The sequence below is a fragment of the Budorcas taxicolor genome, chromosome 16, assembly GCF_023091745.1.
Source record: "Budorcas taxicolor isolate Tak-1 chromosome 16, Takin1.1, whole genome shotgun sequence".
Lineage (NCBI taxonomy): Eukaryota > Metazoa > Chordata > Mammalia > Artiodactyla > Bovidae > Budorcas > Budorcas taxicolor.
The window spans coordinates 67235927-67257050 of NC_068925.1; positions in this window are offsets into that span (position 1 = coordinate 67235927).

Genomic DNA, 21124 nt, shown 5'->3' on the forward strand with positions numbered 1-21124 from the left:
GACAGTGTCAGAACTGAGCTTCTAACCCAGATCTATAGTCAGCATTATACTCTAGAGTGTTATAGATATGGCCTTGTAAATATATCTAAAATTTTTTGTGTGAGAAGAGCAAAAGCCTGCTGCTTATGCCTTGATGTCTTTTTTCTTTTTATATTAATTTTAATTGGAGTATAATTGCTTTGCAGTATTTTGTTAATTTCTACTGTACAGCAAAAGCCTTGATGTCTTTTGTAGATCATTTTATGAGAAAACTTTTAAGAATTGGTTTTGCATGTAGTACAATTGATGCCATTCATTTTGTCTAAGGAATGATGGATGACATAACTTTTTCTTTTTTTAGGGACACTGGCTCTTTTCTTTATAGCATAATCTTCTAGCAGATGGTTGTTGACTTTTCTTACACGTGGTTTTTAAAAAATTAACTTGGATTTTGTCACAAAGGTGCTTTTTCTAAGAGATAACTTTCTCTTCTGATCATTTTTCCCATCCTAAGCCTTTAAGACAGTTGTAAGAAGGTTTGAAGCTTCCTTAATATGCATGAAAAGCAGTAAGGAAATAGAAAATAGTTGTTAATTTAGTACCTGTGGTATGACTAGTAGTCTTTTCTCAGTCCCAGGTGGCACTAGTGATAAAAAACCCACCTGCCAATGCAGGAGAGGCAGAAGACCTGGGTTTGATCCCTGGGTCGGGAAGATCCCCAGGAGGAGGGCATGGCAACACACTCCAGTATTCTTGCCTGGAGAGTCTCATGGACAGAGGCGCCTGGTGGGGTGGCCATAGTGCATGGAGTCACATGACTCCATGACTGAAGCGACTTAGCAAAGGCTTTACATTTCTTATTCTCTAGGTTTTCTGTATCTAGAGTAGAGAAGAGATATTAGTCCCAATTATTTTAAGCTCATTGAAATCTTTGAGAGTCTGTATTTTATCATTAGTGCATGGGCTAACGCCTATTTTTCTCATTCTAGAACTAAAGACTGGCTGACCCTAGAATAGAAAAGTAATAAACATCCCTATGGAGACTTTTCCCTGGGAGAGGAGGTAAGAGGCTACATCATAAAGGTAATACAGTAATAAATACCCTGTTGGAGAAAGTGATGAAAGAGAAAGAAAGATTAGCTCTGTTCCTTTTGCCTTTTGTGCCTAATACAGGGGATTCCAGGTATCAAACCCAGCAGAAGGTATTCTCTAGCCAGACCTCCTTTTGCAGAGACAAATGGCTTAAGTTTTGCTGCTGATTTCTACTTCTTGATTTATCAGTTCTGGGCAATGTGTACTGACTTCTTGCTGCAAAGGATGAGAAAAATTCTTGTAGAAACTTCTATCTAAATTAATGTGTTTTGTCTCCTGATTTTGTAACCTCTAGTATTATATTCAGTTTTAATGGTTGCCTTTAATGACTAGACGATATAGTTGACTTCTGTTTTCAGACTGGCTTTTAGATGTACCTGTTGACTTCTTTCCTAGGAAAGTTGAGGAAATTAGCACAGGTATTCATTTTCTACTTTTCCCTCCCAAGTTTCCTTAGTTACATTTTTATTTTTATATGGCCATGGTTTACATTAATAACATGTTTCATTGTCTGCTGGCATGTCTATCAGCTCCTGATTACCTTCAGGATAAAGTCCAAATTCTCTCCTTTACTCACCTGGCCCCATCCTATCTCCTCATCTGAGTACAGGAGTTCTCACCATCCTCAAGGCACCATAGCTTTTTATATCTCTGGGACTTTGCACATGTTATTGGCTCTAACTTGGAAACTCCAACTGCTTTTCTTTCTGACAAATTGCTGCTCATGCTTCAAGACCCAGCTCCCATGCACCCTTTCTTAGAAGCCTTCCTGCTTCCCATTTTCTGGAGTGGTCAATCCTATGGGTCCCGGTAGCTCTCTTCAGCCCCATTCCAGCACTTTGATATTAATCTGTGGTTTGGGGTTCATGCATCTGCTTTCTCTTCCTGAATATATGAACATTAGTTTTGTATATTCCATTTCTATGTCTCTGGCATCCAGGGTGGTTTTCTCACACAGAATGAATTAATATACAGAAAAGAAAAAGGTTTAACCCTAAAACAAATACATCTGGGATATTTCTGCTTTGCTAAATCAGTTTTATTCAGCAAAGTGGTCCTTTCCTGATCTGGTGTGTATTTTTCCTTGTTTGAAAATCTTATCTACCTCCCTGGAGAGGGCATAATTGAAGGAGAAAATAATTTCTGCCTGTATTGCTGATAAATACTGATCTTTGCTACACTGAGTTCAAAAGTGAGGAAGGACAAGGGAAACAAGCACCAGAACATGGCTTTTCATCGGCATAGACCATGCTAGAAACTTGAATGGCAGAACAAAGGGAGGGTAACATTGCTTTGAAAGAGTGTTTGTTATCAAGGGCTGTAAATAAAAATAATTTGTCTTTCATCCTTACTTTTTTTTCTTATATTAATACTAAGTTAAGTGAAAAAAAATCGTTAAATGTACATGTGAGAAGAGAATTAATTCCCAGAAGTGTTATTTATTAATAACAATTCCTTAGAAACTACTACAACTGATGGTCTGTTTTGAGTAAACACAGCATGTGGCCACAGGTTCAGTTAAATTGGCACAATTTCAGCTCTCTGTTGACTAGAATTAGCTCACTGATTCTCATCTCTTGTTAGACTTTTGTTATGCTCCTAACTCCTACTGACATAAAATCAATTAAAGCCAATGGTGAAAACATGCTAACGAATTGAGCACCTAGATATACTTATAGTTCTGTATGTCCAGAAACAATATGATTTTTTTTAGAGGAAGGTATTTATTTAAGCAATACATGAACATACACCAGTGAATATAAAGCTTGTAAAAGGAAGAATAGTGCAGTGTGAAGACCTGGAGCTTTACTGCCTGAGTTCAAACTCTGGCTCTCTCTTGCTTTCTGTATGCATAACTCTGAGCAAGTTACACAACTTCTCTGAGATTCTTCTGTTATCTGTCAAATGGAAAATGCTAATATGACTTAACACATATGACCTTCAAACAGTCTAGCACTTTATAAACGCAGAGCAACTACTAGTAATTTTTATTTTTGTTGTAAAGAATACAGAGGAAAAAGAAAACAGTCATTTCCCTATGGTGGTCACTACTAGCCACTTGGGGTGTGTCCTCCCAGGGCATTAAATGTGTAGTTATAACCAAGAAAATAGTATCGCACGAGGAGTGTGAGTACTATGTTAGCAATGACTCGGTTCAACAAAACCCAAGTATGTACTTCACCGAGAATTTTTCTAAGGAAATTTGCTGCAGAAGCCTAGTTTCTTTCTATACTACTTGCTGATTTTTCAGTAATGAGGAAGATGCTAGAAGGTAATACAAGGTGATATAGTTCACGGATCAAATGTATTTGGAATTCACGCACTGTCATTATGAATTCATTATTCATGACAAGTGTTCTGGGAAAACAGACGAACTGTGAGTCTGGGTCTCTCTTTAACTTCATATGTATGTATATAATATGTTAAAAACTGGCCTTCTATGATGTCTGTTTCTGCTCATTGAGAGGAAACTGTTGCTTAGCAACCAGTTGTTTCTGCTTGACTGATGTGTAAAATGGAAAGCTGTGCAAATCAGAAGGCAAATAACTCTGTCTATTAGGAGTGAAGAGTTACTGGTTTTAGCAACTAAGTTGGCTCCCAACTTAGTTTATATTTCTTTGTGTGGAAAAATGAAATATGAGATAGAAGCTGTATCATAGTATTTACTAATTATTTTTAGAGAGCACATTATTTTATAAGATATAAATTAGTATATATGAAAAAGGAATATTTGAAGACTATTAAAAATTACTTACATTTTGAAGTATATGGTTAAAATTTCAGAAAGATAATATTTATGTCAGAACAAAAAGGGAGAAAACTAGAATCCATACACTGAATTCTCAAGTTATAGCCAACAAAAAACTGTGTTAATATCCCATGAAACTTTGAAACATGATTTTACATATATTTTCTTCATTCATTTAGGTTTTAAACAAAAATTATTCACTAGGAAAAGAGAGATTAGGTCATGTGGTGGTAAGATATTTTGTGACAAGGAGAGTACCTTGGCTGCTGCTAACAAAAACTGACCCTGGCCAAGTGAAACTAAGGAGTATTTATTGAAGCAAAGTGGTGGTGCTCAGAACTGATGTGGTATTGGAGAACAGGACTTGGAAACAGATTGGGCACTCCGCAAAGCTTCCTGTGATCAGAACCATTGCTGTGTCCTTTGTTTCTCAAGTTTCAAAAGCCCGGGGGTGGGGTTGTGAGGGTGGAGGTGGTGAGCAGCTGCCTGATTGACTCTTCACTCCTTGGCTGATTGACTCCTGCTCCTTGGCTGACTGACTCCTGCTCCTTGGCTGAGATGACTGAGTGGGATGGGGACAGGGAAGGGTCTGGTCTTCTCAACTTCCTTGGAGGTGTACTTCTGGATTTACGGGATGGATCACTGCTCAGTGGTTTTTTTCCCCAAAAGGAAATCTGGGTGCTGTTAGGAAGAAAGAAATGGATACTAAAGGTGTATATGTGGATGGATACACACCTACCCACCCACCCACCCACCCACATACACACCTACCCACCCACACACACACACAACACACACACACACACAACACACACACACACACACGTGTGTATATTTAGTATAAAACTTACAGTGAGTATCTTGAGTCTTAACTAAACTCATCTGTGACAAACTGCTTCTTTACCTCTAAAGTGGATATAGAAATATAATACTTTATGTATTTACTAGGTGAAATAAAATTTATTGTTTAGCTGGTGGTATCTAGATCATTTTGCAAAGGTACTATGTAAAAGGACAGTTATCATTTATAAAAACTGAGTGTTTATATATCTTCATCTGCAATTTATATAGAGTTAAATTTTTTAATTTAAGTGCTTTATTCATCTTTTTTTCATCTTTATACAATCTGTGAACATCAAGGAAGAAATCTATATAATCATAAAGTCTACATAATCATGAAGGTTAAGAAAGATATAAAATTAAACCAAAGTCACTGAGTCTAACTTTTTTATACAGTGTGGAAGCAAGTCAAAAAGGCAAGAAGCCAAGTGATTCTGTTTACGTAACTGGGTTTTTGACCTAAAGAAAAAGTTCATCAGATAGTGAAAGAGTTCATACATATTTCTGTGGGAGCATATTTTGGCTCTCATTTACTTGACTGTCAACACATTGTTTGTCCTTTAACCTAAAAAGTCCCTGTTACTATTTGAATCTGCCACTTGGACTGTTTCGGTAGTGATCAGTGAAAATAAATGACCAAATTTCCCAAATCTTCACTCTCTGTTAGGCTACTAGGTCAGCTCCTGAAACAAAGGTCAAAATAACAGTCACAAACAGGATAGAAGTTTCTTTCTCACAGAGTAGTCAAATTTAAATAGACGATGGCTGATCAGGTAGTTTAATGGTACAAGTTTAAACTATTGAATGGTAGTTAAATAGTTTAACACTTTTTCTGTCTAGGTCCTCTGCCACCCTCAGCATGAAGTTTCCATCTGGTGGTCTCACATGACTGCTCCCACAGCTACTACATGTCTGCTTCCCAGCCAGTGGAAAGCGGAGAAGGGCAGAGGGTAGGGCATACATCCCTCCAGCTTACTTGTGTTGTCTAGAACCTGTCACATGACCGCACTTCCCTGCAAAAAAAGTGGGCAGCATAGCTCTCTGTTGGGTGACTAAGTTATATTTTTATTGAAGGGTAAAGTGGAAGTTTTTTGCCATACCATCTCATGACAAACTCATTACTACCTTGCGCTAAAACAGAGAATGTCTATATTAAAAAATAACAGTAGCAACCCAAATGTCTATCCAAAGAAATAAACCCTGGAGCAAATTAAGTAATACTGTAAAGTAATGAGTAAAATTCCTAGAGTGTGCATTCTCCACATATAAATTAAATTATTGTCTTTCAAATCATCAGTTAATATATATTGTACTACAGAAGTAAGTAACCTAATGGCAACTCAGAGTTCTGATGTCCTTAGAAGGTGGGTGATTAAGGGCACCTTTAAGTGTAGCTCTGCTCCTTTCAGACTCCTTGTATCATTGGCATGTTGCTGAAATCCTATACAAGTTTTCCAAATGATTCTCAGAGAACTGTGTGGCCTTATAATGAAACCCTTAAAAATATACATTCCCTTTGACTCAGGAATTTTACTTTTGGGAGTTTGTTCTAAAGAGAACAATGAGGGTGCAGAAGAAGATTCGTCTATAAGGATATTTATTGCAACTTTTTTTGTTGTAGAGAAAATTAGAAATAACCTAAATGTCCTCAGAAAGGGACATATATCATATCCATATAAGAGAATAACAGGCTGCCTTCAGAAATGATAGATGGAGAAATTTATATAATGACATGGAAAGTTGCTCACACATATTGTTAAATGAAATATACAGATTAGAACACAGTATACACAGTGTTATCCAAAGTTTATAAATTGAAACTATAAATCTTCTTTAAGAAGCCACTCCAAAATATGAAAAGTGATTACATGTTTCTGGGTGGTGGTACTAGAGGTCATTATTGTTTTATTCTTTTTGCTCCTTTGTAGTTTTGAAGTTAGGAAAGAAAAGAACAGTTATCATTTGTATAATCACAGGGTTTTTGTTTTTGTTTTTAACATAGGAAGAAATGAAAAGCTGTGTTCTCTTAACTCTGAGCCAGACTGAGAATGGTGTGGGAAGACAGAGGTTCTCCCAGCCTGACCTCCAGGGAGACTTTTACTCTGGAGACAGTCTTCCCTAAACCCCCTATGAAAGTTTCATCACCCAGGCAGGAGTCTCAGATTTTAGATGACCTTTGATACTAAGAGCATGGACTGTGCTCTATAAGTAATGAAAGAGGCTGTAGGTTTTTAAGGAGTGATAAGGATAATTTCTCTTGGTCTTTCATTCCTGGTCCCTGAGCACAAAATCCAGTGTTATCTTTGACACCACCCCTTCCATCCAATCTTTGGCCATATCCTGACAATTTACTTCCACAGATCTGCACTCTAGGGCATCATAAACATTTCCCTTTTCTTTACCAGCTGAGCCACCAGGGAAGCAAATGAACCGCCTGCAATGCGGAAGACCTGGGTTCGATCCCTGGGTTGGGATGATCCTCTGGAGAAGGGAAGGGCTACCCACTCCAGTATTCTGGCCTGGAGAATTCCATGGACTCTATAGTCCATGGGGTCGCAAAAAGCTGGACACGACTGAATGACTTTCACTTCACTTTTCACTTTCAAATGAAAAGGATGTTTTTCTTCCATCAGTCCATCTCAAGATTTTGTATATTAATAGATGCTTGGAAAACCATTGTGGAATGAATACAAGAATGACCAGGTGGATAAGATAATAAAGAAAAGGGAAATGTTTATGATGCCCTAGAGTGCAGATCTGTGGAAGTAAACTGACAGTTCAGTTCAGTTCAGTCTCTGAGTCATATCCGACTCTTTGCGACCCCATGAATCGCAGCACGCCAGGCCTCCCTGTCCATCACCAACTCCCAGAGTTCACTCAGACCCAAGTCCGTTGAGGCAGTGATGCCATCCAGCCATCTCATCCTCTACCGTCCCCTTCTCCTCCTGCCCCCAATCCCTCTCAGCATCAGAGTCTTTTCCAATGAGTCAACTCTTCGCATGAGGTGGCCAAAGTACTGGAGTTTCAGCTTTAGCATCATTCCTTCCAAAGAAATCCCAGGGCTGATCTCCTTCAGAATGGACTGGTTGGATTTCCTTACAGTCCAAGGGACTCCCCAGAGTCTTCTCCAACACCACAGTTCAAAAGCATCAATTCCCATTAAAAAGAATACATTTGAATCAGTTCTAATGAGATGGATGAAACTGGAGCCGATTATACAGGGTGAAGTAAGCCAGAAGGAAAAACACCAATACAGTATACTAACGCATATATATGGAATTTAGAAAGATGGTAATGATGACCCTGTATGCGAGACAGCAAAAGAGACACAGATGTGTAGAACGGACTTTTGGACTCTGAGGGAGAGGGAGAGGGTGGGATGATTTTGGAGAATGGCATTGAAACATGTATACTATCATGTAAGAATCGAATCGCCAGTCTATGTTCAATACAGGATACAGGATGCTTGGGGCTGGTGCACGGGGATGATCCAGAGAGATGATATGGGGTGGGAAGTGGGACGGGGGTTCATGATTGGGAACTCATGTACACCCGTGGCAGATTCATGTCAATGTATGGCAAAACCAATACAGTATTGTAAAGTAAAATAAAGTAAAAATAAAAATTAAAAAATAAAATAAAGTGCATGAAGCATTAAAAAGACATCAAAATTTTTTTAAAAAAAAGCATCAATTTTTCAGCACTCAGCCTTCTTCACAGTCCAACTCTCACATCCATACATGACGACAGGAAAAACCATAGCCTTGACTAGACGGACCTTAGTTGGCAAAGTAATGTCTCTGCTTTTGAATATGCTATCTAGGTTGGTCATAACTTTTCTTCCAAGGAGTAAGCATCTTTTAATTTCATGGCTGCAGTCACCATCTGCAGTGATTTTGGAGCCCCCCAAAATAAAGTCTGACACTATTTCCAGTGTTTCCCCATCTATTTCCAATGAAGTGATGGGACCGGATACCATGATCTTTGACAGGATATGGCCAAAGATTGGATGGAAGAGGTGTGGTGTCAAAGATAACTCTGGATTTTGTGCTCAGGGACCAGGAATGAAAGACCAAGAGAAATTGGAAGTTAGAAGGATTAGCTTTTAGTTTTAAAATGTAATGTTAATTTTTAGATGATGGTGTGTGCTGTGCTTAGTCACTGTGTCCGACTCTTTGCAACCCCATGGATTGTAGCTGCCAGGCTCCTCTGTCCATGGGATTCTCCAGGCAAGAATACTGGAGTGGGTTGCCATGCCCTCCTCCTGGGGATCTTCTCCACCCAGGGATTAAATCCAGGTCTCCCACATTGCAGGTGGATTCTTTACCATCTGAGCCACCAGGGAAGCCAATGAATATTGAGACTAAATGTTGGTAGTCCATGAATAATGAGACACCTAACATGAAGTTGGAAATGAGAGTTTGGAAATCCAGAAAGAGATCAAAGATATTTATAGAGAATTAATAATTATGCATAGGATGGTTGAAATTTGGGGGCATGTGCTTAGGAAGAAGGATTAAAAGGATTAAACTGACCTACCTTTGGGAGGAATGAGCACAAAAGAGAGCTGGGAAAGCAAGCAGAGACTGACTATGAGGAGGGAACTTCTGCTCAAACTTCACATGCTGGAGTTGGCTCGACTCAGGTGATTCCACAACATCTTATTCACACTCTATTGCCAAACTCTTCCATAGTGAACTGAAATTAAGTGCTAATGGGGAAAATGTCGAACATATCCACCCTCTGTATCAGTCAGTGCTCAAAAAGTTAAGCAGAACGGCTAGGACATGTGTGAATGTGAGTATATGTGTCTAAATATACATATATGTGTGTATGCTTGTACATATGCACTTGAGCCTTTGTGGAACCTGGCTTATCAGTCACTTTAAGACTGTTACCCTTGAATTGATTGCTGGAATTTGAACGGCACAGAGCAGGCGATCGCAAGAGAAAGATGAGTCCAAAGTGGGAGAGAGTAAGAACCTGCTGGAGTTGGAAACTTCGAGGACAGGCTGAAATTCATCTTGCCTCGGACCTTGGTTTGTCGTGTCCAACAGAAGTCAGGGCCCTTCAACATAGAGCTAGGCACACACACCTTGCTGTGGAGTTGGAGAGGCTCAAGGAAGTTCTAGGAGTTGGCGGTACAGTTTTAGGCCATGCCAGGGTGGTGCACTGATAGAGAAAGACAATATGCTTGGCTATAAAAGTGGCTGTAGCTTTACTTTCAGTCCCCAAATTCCAAACAAGAATGTCTTTTATGGCCCACCCTAACCAGAAACATAGAGGAATGGAATTCTGGGACATGTAGGCCAGCCTGGTCAAGTTATCACATTGCAAAGCCACTGTACCTAATTTCAACCATTTTTATCCCGTGGCAAGGCTTGTTTCATCTGTTCCTCCACCCATTTCAGGTCCCATATCCATCTTTTTTTTTTTTTTTCCTTTGGAAAAAAATCCTAGGCAGCATATAATTTTATCTTCTAACCATGTTGTACTTTAAAAGTTCAGATATTTCTTGTCTCACTGTATGAGCCTCTTGAGGAAAGAATCCTTACCTTATTTAACTTGCACTTCATATATATAGTTGCTAGTTGCTAAGTCACTTCAGTCGTGTCCGACTCTGTGTGACCCCATAGACGGCAGCCCACCAGGCCCCCCCTGTCCCTGGGACTCTCCAGGCAAGAACACTGGAGTGGGTTGCCATTGCCTTCTCCAGTGCATGAAAGTGGAAAGTGAAAGTGAAGTCACTCAGTCGTGTCCGATCCTCAGTGACCGCATGGACTGCAGCCTACCAGGCTCCTCCATCCATGGGATTTTCCAGGCAAGAGGACTGGAGTGGGGTGCCATTGCCTTCTCTGTCATATATATAGGTATCTTGTAAATATAGGTATCTTGTAAATACTTATTGACTGAATGATTTATGATTTTTTTGTGACTGAGTACAGGACTAGAAAGAGCTGATATTTTAAGGCAGTCTTTGTCCTGAGGAACTTGGTTCAAGAGCAGCCACTCCCTAATGTTTTCAAGCCCTTTCTCTCATGGCTCTAGGTAGAAATACCCACTCCACCTTTGTCCCCCTGGTGTATTGTGTACATACTTCTACCGCAGTACCCATACATCTTATTTTTAATGCATTAACATGTCTTTCCCCTTCCGTTAGCTTTTTAAATGACAGAACTGGGCTATTTGACCTTTCTGGGCTTTATCTTTTTAAACTATCAAAAGTGAAACTAATAATATTGGCCTCCTTCATCAAGATTCCTGTGAAAATTTCTCCTGAAAAGTTGAACTCTTCTCTTGTTATTGTTTTACTATTTTAGGTTCATAACAATGAGTTATATATAATTTTCCATTATACCCAGTATCTTCAAGGACAGTGCATGGTCTAATATACACAGGGGGTTAGAAATTCTCATCAGGACAATGGAGGTTCCACTTTTCTTACAAGAGTTATTAAAGGAGTACGTGTCCTTCTACCATTCACATAGGTTGTTAGTCAGGACTCTTGACTACAAGAGACAGAATCTAACTTGAAGCAGAGTCGGCAAAAATGGCAACCGTATTAGCTCATATAATGTAACTGCCAGGAAGGGAGGAACCACAGACTGTGGAAGTCTCTTGGAAGAAATGTTCAAAGGGGTTTGGGGAGCTGCAAAGAATCTAGCTGGGATCTATCGGCATGAGTTAAAATCATATGTTGGAGGCCCTTGAGTGGCAGGCTGAGGAATATGCACTAATATATTCTATATTTTCTCTTGCTGAAACCAATGGGAGTGTCAAATGAGTCCATGGAAGAAAAAATTTGTTCTCTGGAAATGTCTAACTACAGAGCTCTAATACAGAGAAGAAAGCACAGCAGACTCTATAAGAGAAAGAGGTGTCAGTTGCACTGTTTCTGTCAATGTATCCAATGTTAGAATGTGCCTAGTTCAGTTCAGTCACTCAGTCGTGTCCAACTCTTTGCGACCCCATGGACTGCAAAATGCCAGGCCTCCCTGTCCATCAACAACTCCTGGAGCTTGCTCAAACTCATGTCCATAGAGTTGGTGATGCCATCCAACCATCTCATCCTCTGTTGTCCCCTTCTCTTCCTGCCTTCAATCTTTCCCAGCATCAGGGTCTTTTCCAATGAGTCACTTCTTTGCATCAGGTGGCCAACGTATTGGAGTTTCAGCTTCAGCATCTGTCCTTCCAATGAATATTCAGGACTGATTTCCTTTAGGATGGACTGGTTGGATCTCCTTGCAGTTCAAGGGACTCTCAAAAGTCTTCTCCAACACTGCAGTTCAAAAATATCAGTTCTTCAGTGCTCAGCTTTCTGTATAGAATGTGCACAAAAGACATATAAAAAGTTGACAACAAAAATGGGAAAATTGAACATGAATATAATTTTGAAAACATTAGAGAACATAAGTTAGTAATTCTCAAAGTGTGAGCTTCAGACCAGCAGCATCAGCACTACCTGCGCATCTGTTAATACTTCAAAACCTGGACCCCACTCTAGACTTACTGAATCAGAAACTCTGGGAGTGGGTCCCAGTACTTTGTTTTAACAAACTTCCTTGGTGATTCTGATGACTGGTAAAGGTTGAGAACAACTGTGTGGTAGGCTAAAAATGACACCCGAAGAGATTCATGTTCTAATCTCTAGAAGGGCTTCCCAGGTGGCTCTAGTGGTAAAGAATCCACTTGCCGATGCAGGAGTTGCAAGAGATGCCAGTTCAATCCCTGGGTCAGGAAGATCCCCTGGAGAAAAAAAATGGCAGCCCACTCCAGTATTCTTGCCTGTAAAATGCCATAGGCAGAGGAACCTGGCGTGCTACAGTCCATGAGGTCACAAAGAATCAGACAGCACACAACACTGTAACCCCGGAAGCCAGAAGAGGAGAAGTCTGACCATGGAGGCAGAGATCCAAGGGATGCGGCCTTGAACCAGGGAATGCTGCCAACTATACAGAAGCTGGAGTAAGCAGGGAATGGATTCTCCCCCAGAGCCTGTGGAAGGCGTGCAGAGTGGCCTGGCCAATACCTTGATTTCAGTTTAATGAAACTGATTTCAGATGTCTGTTCTCTAAAACTGCTGTTTTAATTAATAAAGTTTGTGGTAATTTGTTATAGCAGTCATAGGAAACTAATACACACGGAAATAAAGAAGAATTATAGGCTAAAGTACCTAAAAATTCATTAGATTCTTATGATAAAAATATGCTTGATATTATTTCAGTTCAGTTCAGTTCAGGTCAGTCGCTCAGTCGTGTCCGACTCTTTGTGACCCCATGAATCGCAGCACGCCAGGCCTCCCTGTCCATCACCAACTCCCGGAGTTCACTCAGACTCAGGTCCATCAAGTCAGTGATGCCATCCAGCCATCTCATCCTCTGTCGTCCCCTTCTCCTCCTGCCCCCAATCCCTCCCAGCATCAGAGTCTTTTCCAGTGAGTCAACTCTTAAACAACTCTAAAAGTAGTCTTTTGTATTAAATAAATTTGCTGCATCTAAAAGCATTTTCCTAACATGGATGGACGTGAGTTTGAGTGAACTCCAGGAGTTGGTGATGGACAGGGAGGCCTGGCGTGCTGCGATTCATGGAGTCGGAAAGAATCGGACATGACTGAGCGACTGAACTGAATTGAACATAGTTTAGTAGTGAGTGTTAGAGTATAATAATTTTCATAATGTTAGCATCAAAGATGGCTTTTATTTACCTTGATTTTCCTATGATAGCTAATCCTGCAGGAAATGAAACAAATATTGTTGGTTAGAAGAGAAAAAAACAAGAGACACTTTGCTTATAGGTAAGATTTGCATAGGTTAGAGAGCTGTCTTACATCTTCCTTTATGGATAAGAAATTGCTTTTGGAGAATAATAGTGGCATTTATTTATAGGAAAATGCTTCATAATAAATATGAGAAGAGTTTTAATCTATAATCTATGCTACTTCATAAAATATTCAAGTTCTTTTTAAGCTCTGGAACATCTTAATACTTACAATAATTTGTCTTGTGCACAGTGCATCTCAGATCACTTTCAAATATATATATTCCCACTTAATCCTTACAACTACTACATGAGTTGAGCAGGGTAGGTGTTTTTATTTTTCTTATTTTACATATTTAAAAAATGATTCTTAGAAAAGTTAAGTAACTGGCCCAAGGTTACAAAAAAAGTAGATAATAGATTTGAAAATTAGAACCTACCCAAATCTGCTGAACGCATCATTTCCAGGGACCCACATTTCCTTAGCTGCCCTCTAGAAGGTGTATTAATGTTAATGTTTGTGGTTAATTACGCTATGGATAATTACACTGAGGTTCAGAGGTCCTGTGATCTGTTTAATTTAACCCTGTAGGTAGTTGCTGAGCATCTATTGCATGTCTTAATTTGTGCTAGTTACTGTGAGGAACACAAAGAAAGGGCACACAGTCCTTGCTCTCAAGTGAATTTCCATCACTATCAGGGAGGAAATGTCTACATAAATGAAATGAATAAGTAGAAGAAATGAAGAATGAAAAGAATAAAATCAAATGCCACAATCTGGGTGACTCCATACAAAAGAAAAAAAAAACTCTGAAGAATAGATCTGATTCAGAGCATTCTAGGTGGCAAAGGGTGTGTTTGTGAGTGGCAGGGAGAATGAATAAAAATGTAGAGGCTGAAACAGCTGCAACCTACAGAGAGAGAAGGATCAGCTGAACTACCAGAAGCACCATGGATATGTCCTAAGGAACAGGAGCTGGGCTTCTTGGTGCCCCTGGCCTCAGACAATTAAACAGCAGTTTTCCAGTGAACACTGTATCCTTGAAAAGTAAGGGAGAAGCACGCAACTTGAAAATCCTCCCATTCTGTCCAATTTTTCTATTCCAGACCTATGGACACCGCTCCTGGGAACTTACAGCTCTGCTCTGCCTGTGTTTTCTGAGAGTCCTAGTTGTATGTGTGTGCGTGTGTGTATGCTCATCTGTGTGTGTAGGAGTGTGTAAATATAGTGTTTGAACACCTGTCATAAAGTTCCTCTTAGGAAAAGAGGTATGTTTGTTAGGAAAATGTTTTGAGAGTGCATGGTGAGGACACTGTTTGTAAGGAAACAGGGAAATCAAAGCAGTGTTTACATAATAAAGTGGCAGGAATTTCAGAGAGGGGCTTACCTAGAGAAAGAGGGGAGGTTATGGCCAGAGAAGGCCAGAGCTTGAGGAAAAGGACAATGGGTAAGAAAGAAATTTCTGGGGCCGGGATGGTTGAAAGGCTTTTAAGAACAGGGATCTTTAATTTTTCCTTTTTTTGTAAATATTTTTATTTTTAGGCTCTCCTCCCACCCCAGCTCCCACTGGTGGCGGCTCAAATGGTAGAAGAATTTGCCTGTAATGTAGGAGACCCAGGATCAATCCCTGGGTTGGGAAGATTCCCTGGAGAAGGAAATGGCAACCCACTCCAGCGTTTTTGCCTGAAAAATGCTATGGACAGAGCAGCCTAGCAGGCTACAGTCCATGGGGCTGTAAAATAATTGGACACAACTTAGTGACTAAACAACAAGAACAATAATATTCCATTGTCTGTACATACCACATCTTCTTATTTTTCTTGCTTCCATGTAAATTTTCTCCATTGCCTTGACTCTTCCATAAAAGTAGTTAACACCCAGAACTTTGAGTCAGTGGTATTTGGGGAAGTACATAAAGTGAGGTGTATGTGCAGGGATCAGGGCCATGTGCAAGAAGGGGCAACAGCAATGGTCGTTCTCATGCACTGGCAAGGTAATCATAGACCTAACTAAGTTAGAGCCATAGGTGACAAGGAAAAATCTAGGTACATTGTCTTCCTCCCCTCCAATCCCTGATTAAAGTGAGAAGGATATTGAGTTTTCCATTTCATGTAGCCTGGGGTTCTAGCCAGTTTCATTTGAATAATCTAGGACACGGTGACCCCTACATGCGCCTGGGCTTCACCAGCTTGTGGTCAGTCACTCACAGTGAGATTTCAGTCTCTGCTTCACTGGGCTCCTCTGTCACCACAGAAAGGCCTTTCTGTTTGCTGAAAATCGCCAGCTCCTGGAGGAAGAGGTAGAGTTAGATTGGCTGAGGGTAGAGTCTCCAGAGAGTGACTCAGGTTTGGCTTCTCCTGGCACAAGAGCCTATTTTCTGTTTACCAGAGGATTAATCATGGTTTCCAAATTGGTCCATCAGGACGCCAGCAGGACTGGTGAAAAAAAAAAAAGCAGAGGTGCTGGGTTTGGGGTTTTTCCATGCCCTGGTCAGTGATGTTCAGCAAGAAGAGGAAGGGATGTGATTCTTCCTTTAGAGTCTTGTAATAAATTATCAAGCACTCTGTAACTCATCTGATTCTGATCTTTGTCCCTGTGTTAACACAGATTTATAGCAGCTAAGGTGAGATGCCTCTGTTCTTTCTTTTTTGATCAGCAGAAGAGGGAATTCAGTGTTTGATTAGCCAGGTGTGGTGGGTATTTGATTTAATTGGATGCAACATCTATTTAATGTATAACCAGCATGTGCTAAGGTACAGAAACCTACATTTGATATGTACAAGACGATCAGGAAGGACTTGGAAATAGGTAGAAAATAAATAAGTAAATAAATAAATAAATAAATGTTTTTTAGTCCTCAAAATAGAGGTTTGAGCTTTTTCGCTGGATTCATTACAGCCCTGTTAGGATATACATTATCCAATATAATCATATACAAGCAATGAATCAACACAATATATTTTTTAACTTGTCAGTGGTATCATACAGAAGTCTTTTTAGAAGCTGAAGCAGTAATGGTTTTGTTTTGGGTTTTGGGTTGTTTACCATAGAAGGTGGTTTGATGTTTTGAATTGTAACTATTTCTGCAAATACCCAGACAAATCATATTTTCCCAGTGAGGGAAAAGAAGCTCTTGAAAACATCACAGATCATTTTAAAATGGAGAACTTGTTTTTCAGTTAGCTGAAATTACTTTAGGTAATTTGTGATACTTTAGAGTTTAATTTATGGGTGTTTATTCTTATATTAATAAGCATAGTATTCAGTTGGGGAAAGTTGTATTAATCTCACAAAAAAAGATTTTGTGAAGCAGATTGGTAAAAAAAAAAGTGACAGGTCTGTTACGGTATTTGTTTTCCTTTATCAGTCTTTCTTTTGGAGTCATAAAATAATTAGAATAGAAACGGCTTACCATACTGTAACATAGTGGTCTTTAGGTCCTGATTAATTTCCATCACTTCAGTTGTTTGCTGTACATAAATTTGCATTTGCAGCAAATGGGAACTAGCATTATTATGATATATGATATGATTAGGAGATGGACAGAGAATGAAACACTCTCCCTAACTTAGTCTTATGATATATGATATGATTATAAGATGGACAAACAAACAACAATGAAACACTCTTCCTAACTTAGTCTCCAAACCCACTGATGCCTGAAATCATACTTACTCTGTATAGTGGTTTAGTTGCTCAGTTGTGTCCTATTCTTGCTACCCGATGGACTGTAGCCTGCCAGGCTCCTCTGTCCATGGGATTCTCCAGGCAAAAACAATGGAGTGGGTTGTCATTTCCTTCTTCAGGGGATCTTCCTGACCCAGGAATTGAACCCGGGTCTCCTGCGCTGCAGTCAGGTTCTTTACCTGTATAGTATTAGGCATCATCAGCTTCAGCAGTGTTTTGTTCCTGTGCCTCAGAGAAAGATGACACTGCCTTAAGGAACATCGATAATCAGGAAGTATGACATATTCAAGGAGCATGTTTTCAACTTTTCTGACACAGTTTTCTTTTCTGTGCCATTAATCTGGCACTTAAAATTATTGGGAAAGAATGGCAGTGCCCCAAAGTCCATTCAGTATTCCCTATAGACGACAAAGAGAAGACGGAGCAACAGTGATGACTATTAGAACAATCATCCTCAGACTCTCTTCTGGATCTGGTTTACACTTGGAGAGATCAAGCACACAGAACAGGAAAGTACAAACCTGGCACATGAACTTCTGAATCTGGGGTTGGGAGTTGAGATTCCAGGTGCTAATTCTGTGGACTTGGCTTGAGCCATGGGCCTCCATGTTGACTAAGTAAAGTGAAGGCGGGATTACATCAAAGTTAGATGGCTTCTGTGGTGCATTCCTTAGAAGCTATAAACTGAGGAGGTTTTAGTCAAGTGGTTTGGAGAAAAATCTAGAGTTGCTAGCTATACGGGCATAGTTTATGGAGACAGTAGTACAACAAGATTATTCACCTAAAGTAAAACAATCTAAAATTCATTTCAAATTTTACAGTTGGAAAAAGCTTTAGGGGGCATCTGATCTACCTCCTTACCTGCTATATAAATTCCTCTACAGCTTCTCTAAGTTTTATTACCCACTTTCTGCTTAAACACCCACAGTGACATGGAATGCATTTAAATATCCATTTAGGTAGTAACCTTTCTAGGCCTTTTTACATAGCCCCATTGTTGTCTGTTGGGGGGCTTCCCTGGTGGCTCAGATGGTGAAGAATCTGCCTGCAATGTGGGAGACCTGGGTTCAATCCCTGGGTTGGGACGATCCCCTGGCGAAGGAACTGGCAACCCACTCCAGCACTCTTGCCTGGAGAAACCCAAGAACAGAGGAGTCTGGTGGGCTACAGTCCATGGAGTTGCAAAGAGTCGGACATGGCCGAGCAACTAACACACACACACTCTTGTTAATAATCTTCCAGGAACAGCCCCTTTGGTGTGCTTGCCAAGTCACCTTTTATTTCTAGCAATAATTATTTGAGATTTCTCTATTTTTATACAAAAGTGCCATGTTGGGTGCCAGAGAGAGAATACAGGATTGAGAGATATAGAGTAGAATCCTTGGTTGTCTTTTAATGACATTTCAGTCTAATGGAGGAATGTAAGTACCACACACACACACTGCCTGGGAGGAACAATCAGAGAAATTTCAGGAAAGAAATAGGTTGTGAGCTTGGCCTTATATTGTGAGTAGAATTTGGAAAGACTTTTCCAAGAATGGCCTAAAAAATTAGCAAAGTTCTATCATGTGGGAAAATAATTCAGTAGGGGTTAGGTCACTTGCTTAAAGCCCCTGCTTCCCAGAAGGCAGTAGTGGGGAACTTTCCATTAAGGGACTTGCTAGGGAGTTTAGATTATTGTACTCTATGATTTTTCAAAGATGAGATTGATAGTTCTCCTTTTTCACAGAATGTTCCTACTAAACCATATTTCCTGTCCCCAGAATAATCTTATACTAAATAGAATAAAGGAAGTAAATAGAGTTCCAGAAAGCAATCTTAAACCATACCCACTTTGAAAAAAAATACCAAAAGAGATATTTTTAAAGGTACTTTTATTTAGAAATTTTAAAAAAGAGTAAACAAAAAGGTAAGCATCCCAGATTTTGTCCTGTAGAATACAAATGCTAAGAGTTTTCAAAAACCTTGGCAAACTGGAACAGCAGAGGTTTGAAGGCTGAGGTTCTTTGATTTGCACTTCCTGGATGCGCTGTGTAGGTTACTACTGCCCGAATGTAAGCTCCCTTGTTCGTCTCCCCGCTACCCTGGGCTAGTCCAAACCCAGATCTGCTCTGTCTCCCTGGGTTTGCTTACCAGACACGGAGGAGGGATATGGGCAGTGGCTAAACCACAGGCTAGAATGCAGCCTCTTTCCACTTCTGACTCACAGGATGACAGGGCCAGATCGCTTCCCCTTCTGATGTTTCTGTTCATTTGTGTTTACAGGAGCCCTAGCAATTCTTCATTCCACAGAAATAAATGCATATATTTGTGAGTGTGCTTTGGGACAAGGATCGAAAGAAGATTCTTTCTTGTTCTCTCCAGGCAAAGCACAGAATCACTTTCCCTCTTACTGTTGCACCACAACCACCCATGGGATATTCCATCAGGGATACATAGTAGCTTTCTCAGTGTTGCTTGTTTATTACAGGGTAAAGACAAAAATCTTGGGCTAACCAAGCTACACCCCTGTGTTGACTCACATCCTTACCTTCCTCCAGCTGCTGGAGTAACAGGGTCTGTTGCCAGAGGGCTTATTTTAGCTTCCCTTGATGTTTCATCCTTGTATTTAGTACACAGGATGGATTCTTATTCTTCTCTAGACGCAGAAGTGCATTGCTTTATGCTGCAAGCTGTCTATTGGATGAGCTTTGTGGATATCAAATATTTGTGCACAGATCAGATTTCTCCCCCCGCATAAATCATTATCTCATAAGGGTTTTTTGTTTGTTTGTTTTGAGTTGACTTCTCAATGGGATACAGTGGAAAGAGCATCGGAATAAGAAATAGGAGATTAAGCTTCCTATTCTGGCTTTGCTCCTAGTCTTCGATTTTGTCATCTCTATTTTGAAGTCAGGTTAGATGATTTTTATGATCCAGTTTTGGAATTCTTTAGGCAGTCTCAGTAATCCATGATACTGTTGCTTTAAATATCTTATTTTTCACCTTTCCTTCAGGACTTTGTAGTAATAATTATCCACTCACAAGAATTAATGTGAAAGATGAATATATGAAGGGTAAACAGCATTTTAGGAGCAGATTTCCAGTTTATAATTATAGCTAATCTTTTCTAGCAAAATATTTGACCATATAATTTAAGCAGTTCGATAAACATTCTGCACACCTCTGGATCCACACTGCTTAGCTTTCCAGTCCTTAGATATACGTCCTTAGTGAGTTTTACACCTATGGCTTTAGATATCATCTACATATTCAGCTCAGACTTCTCTCCTAAACCTCCAAACTCACATTCTGCAGTGATATCTCCATTTAGATTTCTAGTAGTTGTCTCAAACTCAGCATGTCCCACATAGAATGCCTGATCTCTGCTGCCTTCCAATCTGTTTTTCCCATCATTCTCCCCATCTCCATGTACAGCAACTCACACTTTTCACTTCTTCCAGAAACTTGATTATCATCCTCAACAACTCACTTCCTCTCACCATCCACTTAAATGTCACCTAATTGGTTTCCCTGCTTTCTGTCCTCATCCTTGCTTTCTGTCCTCATTCACTTATGGATCATTTCCCAAACAGCAGCCAGAGTAATCCCTTTAAAAGTAAAGTTAGAAGTTGTGTCTGACCAAACTTTTTAAATTGATCTGAATCAGTAATTGATTCCTGATCACTCAGAGCAAAAGCCAAAACTCACAGCCCCTGTGACCTTTTTATTTTCATCTCTGCTCCTCTCCTTTTTGCTCACTCTGCCCTTGCCACATGGTTCTCTTTGCTCTCCTGGGTCTTGCAAACATGCTCATTACTAAGACCTTTGCACTTGCTATTCCCTGTCTTACTATGTTCTTCCTATAAATACCACATGACTACTGACTCCCTTGCCTCTTTCAGGTTTTTGTTCAAATGTTCATATTCCTACTGCATTCTAACCTGAACCCTCACTCTCTGATGCCCTGCCCCTGGGATTTCCTTTCATCTTTCTTTGTTTTTCCTCTATAACTCTCATCATCTAATACAAGGTTTCTT